The 4,191-nt window shown below is 44.9% G+C and overlaps 1 long non-coding RNA gene across 1 annotated transcript; it reads left to right on the top strand.

Moving 5' to 3' along the window:
* Positions 1 to 586: 586 nt before the first annotated feature.
* LOC109308714 lies at positions 587 to 3,977 on the top strand. Its single transcript, XR_002100691.1, has 3 exons — positions 587 to 599; positions 1,311 to 1,317; positions 3,865 to 3,977. It is a non-coding gene; the product is annotated as an uncharacterized LOC109308714 (long non-coding RNA).
* Positions 3,978 to 4,191: the final 214 nt, after the last annotated feature.

The raw sequence follows: 4,191 nt of genomic DNA, 5'->3' as shown, positions 1-4,191 counted from the left end.
CCCATGCCCCTTCCCTCCCCTCCCCTCCCCCTTCCACCACAATGGACTTACCAAATAGAGACAGCTCTCCACACTGTATCAGAAATAAGATCGGTATCAGATGATATGCCTCGTTAAAAATGAGATATCGGTATCAGCCCCAAAAATCTCTATCAGTGCAACCCTACTTTCATAGGTTGTATTCTTTCTCAGTCATAAATACATGAGAAACAGTTCTTCTATTTTTAAGTTTAATGTTGGTATATAAACAAGTTCATGATTCAGCCCAGTACAGATGAGATATTGAGTCTAGTTCTCTTATCACAGCAGTGAGGATCAATAAAGTTAAAGCAGGGCAGAACTTGTGAGTAAGAAGAGAATCAGCCCCAGAATGCTGCCAAAATGAAGGATATAAATATTATTTCTAGATTTTTTTAATATTGTGGGCCTCATCATTAACTAGTATAAATCAGCATACTTCCAATGCAATTCATGGATATAGCTCATTACTTTGACCAATGGAAAAATCCAAGGATTTTTAATGTTATCAAAAGTGGCAAATGTTAGCTACAATACAGCACACATAATAAGATATGCATTTTCTTTTTTTTTTCTGATTGGTGCTGGTAGCAAAGACAGGCTCCTATGCACTGTAAATGATAGGAGTGTAAATCAAGAGGAATTCCACAAAGTTAATAGAATTACCATAGTGTAAAAGTGACACAAGCATGTGGGAGAATCTGGATTTAAGCCTGGAACATTCTAAAATAACACTTATATGCTTTTCTGCTTGAAGAACACTTCTGGCTGCTACATTCTCTGGTATTTGAAGTTTTATAGCCAAGCTGTAGATCAAGACACATCTAGCATTTGCATAATCGAAGTGTGAGAGTAGCAATTGAATATAGAATCAGCAATGGTAGGGGGGTCACATGATAATTCTTTAAGGTTCTTTTCATCATCTTGGTTTTCTCTAGCAGAAACTACATCTTAATATATCTTTTATTTGAATTCTGCCTGTTTTGTTTACATGGGTGTTGCATCCGATGACCGGTGTACCCTTGACCTGTGAGCCTGGGTCGGCACAACCAGCTGGACGCGGGTGGGGTAGGTAGTCGGACAGGTGCGTAATAGCGGCGGATTGGAGTCAGGAGACTTTAAAGCGTATTGGTTACACAAAAAGTTTATTTTACTTACACTACAGGAGATTGCAGTGTAGGAAGGAAGTTGTGGTCACGCGGTGTAGAAAGAGAAGTTGATTTATTCAGCTCAGCATGCAGATATTTTTGTTGCACAGATTACAAACTGCGTGGTGCAGATTTTAAGCAAAGCATACAGGTAACTTTGGTCTGAAGACTTTCGTGAGCTCTTGACGAGAATGGATGAGCCGGCAAAAACGAATACACCTGAAAACTTTTACCGTCGGCGGGGAGAGGTCAGCAACTGGCCAAATCGCTGACTTAACATCTAGGGCGTGTACAGAATTCTCTGCTGAAGGCGGAAATCTTTCCAAAGTTATAGCTTGCAGGGTGGCCTATTATAACACGCCAGGCATGAATAATTACAGGACTGCCAATCATGACTGTGAACAGACTCTGTGTGTTTCTTACTTCTGCTTAGGTTTCATGCGAGATTGACTGTGCATGTGTTTTACATTTAAGTTGGTGGGGGGGGGTTGGATACGGAACTATAATGACAAAATATGTTATGTTAGCCTTTGACCTTTTTGCCATCGGCATTTGAAACCAAATTTTTTCTTTGACACTGGGAAAAAGCTGGAAGATGCTCTAGGGATCTACAGGTCAGAAACAACCCGTACACTGCCAGGACTGTGCAATACTGATGGGAACAGCACAGACATTTATTATTTACTAGAGCAAGTACTAAATAACTGCATAGTATCAACCACACAGTAGAGCACACATGTAGATGCACCCATAGAGATAAACCTACTTCATTCAAGTAAAGTGGGATTATTCTTAAAAGGCCAAAAAGGCAGGATTGAACCTTAAGAATTCATGATCTTATAAGCAGTATCCTAAACTAAGAGCGTATACTGATGGTCAGAGGTGTAGGTTGTAACTGTGTTAGTCTAAGGCCACAGGCAGACAAGGTTCTTTGGGTAAATCTGATATCTTTTATTAGACCAACTCAAAAAATTGTTACAAGAATTCTTCTTGGCAAACTTTCAGGTTTAAATACCCTTTTTCAGGCTGAGGAAGCATCTGCAGTTGGTGTGCACTCTTCTTGGATGGAATGAATACTAAAGAAGCCAGAGGCTGGTATGCATGCAAGAAAGGCAGTTAATGAAGATGTAAAAATATCCAGACATCTTTTGAAAGAGTCTAGAATAGGTGCTTGCACCACCTCTCCACCACCTCTGGGGGGAGTCTGTTCCAGATCCTGGACACATGCACCATAAAGAACTTTTTCCTTATGTTTAATCTAAATTGGCCTTCCTGGAGTTTGTGGCCATTAGACCTTGTTATCTCTTGGGGAGCTCTGGTGAACAGGACCAGATTGAGCAATGCCTCTCCCCTAGTTGGCCCATAGACTTCCTGTGTTAGGTAGAGCTTATCAATGCAAGCAAGAAAGCTGTATGACCTGTCTGATTTGACTGTGCACTCATCCCAAGAGATGTCAGGGAAGTTGAAGTCATCCATGACAATCACGTATTGAGACTGTGCAGCCTCGACCAGTTCCCTATTGAATTCCTGATCAAGTTCTTCCTCTTGGTGGGGAGGTCTATAGTAGACTCCCACAAGTATGTCACCCTCCACATGTTCTTCCCATATTTTGACCCAGAGGGTCTCAAGACACCCGTCCTGGTTAGAAAACTCAATTTGCAGGGAAGTGAACTGATCTTTGATGTAAAGAGCCACTCCCCCACCCTCTTCCCAAGGTGGTGTCTCCTGTATAAGATATAACTCTCCAAAGCAACAGAGCAATCATAGGTAGAGTCCCACCAGGTCTCTGTAATCCCTACATGGTCATAGTCATTTTCACATAAGAGAAGGTCCAGTTCCTCTTGCTTGTTTCCCAAGCTCATGGCATTTGTGTATAGGCAGTTGAGTCTGCCATGAGAAGTCCTATGCTTCCCAATGGGGGTGGGAATGGGACATTTCCTTGGGCTGTTATTAGAGTTCCCTTGGGCTGCCCAAGTTATTGGTAGTGCAGCTGAAATGACCTGGGCTAGAACTGTTAATAGATTGCCCATCCCCCAGTGGTCTTAGTTTAAAGCTCTTTCAAGAAGGTCAGCCATTCTGGCTGAGAAGAGCTTCTTCCCCTTCCAGGTGAGGTGGTTGCTGTCCCTTCCCAACAGTCCACTCCTTCTGAAGTGCAGGTCATGGCCAAAGAAGCCAAACCCCTCACGATGGCACCATCAATTGAGTCTTCTATTCACCTCACCAATGCACCTTTCCCTCCAGAGCCCATGTCCTGCGACTGGGAGGATTGATGAAAAAAAACTATCTGAGCCCCCAGACCCCTGAGCCCAGCCCCCAGAGCCCTGTATTCATGCATGACCCAGCCCAGACTGCTCTGTGCCATATCATTTGTGCCCACATGGATGAGTTGCACAGGATGGTGGTCAGAGGACCAGACAAGTCTGGGGATCCTCTCCGTCACATCACGGACACAAGTTCCAGGCAGGCAACAGACCTCATGGACTAAGGGGTCAGGGAGACAGATTGTTCCCTCTGTCCCCCCGAATAGGAAGTCACCCACCATGACAACTCTGTGCCTTCTCCTGGGTGCAGGTGCTGGTGGCCCTCCGTAAGCATATGCTGGAGCCAGTGGATGTGAGGGGTGCAAAATGGCTGTGGAGCTCCAAGGCAGCAGTAACCATGGTGGCTGCACCTCTTTGGGCCAGAGACCATCATCCAGACAACCTCAGGCTGGACTTTGTGGTGGTTCCTTAGTTCCACCACACTGTCATCAGCCGTCAGGTGCAGAGCCTGAAGGTAAGAGTCCAGCTCCTGCTCCACATCTCTAATGGAGTGCAGTGGGCACAGCGGTGGGTGCACCAGAATTTGCCTCCCACTTGTGAATGGGAGACATTGAACTGGTTGAGGCCGTTGCAGCCTCCAAGGTCCACTACCTGCGGGAGAAGCACACCCCTACCCCTCTACTTATGGCACCCAGGGAACCAGAAAGGCAGTGATTCACCCTCAGAGATCCAGCAAGAGATGTAATCTGCTTCCATTGCCTGGA

Source organism: Crocodylus porosus, unplaced genomic scaffold (genome assembly GCF_001723895.1).
Source record: "Crocodylus porosus isolate Cpor-Errol unplaced genomic scaffold, CroPor_comp1, whole genome shotgun sequence".
Lineage (NCBI taxonomy): Eukaryota > Metazoa > Chordata > Crocodylia > Crocodylidae > Crocodylus > Crocodylus porosus.
The sequence above is the reverse complement of the archived record's forward strand: the minus strand, read 5'-3'. Positions and strand labels throughout refer to the sequence as shown.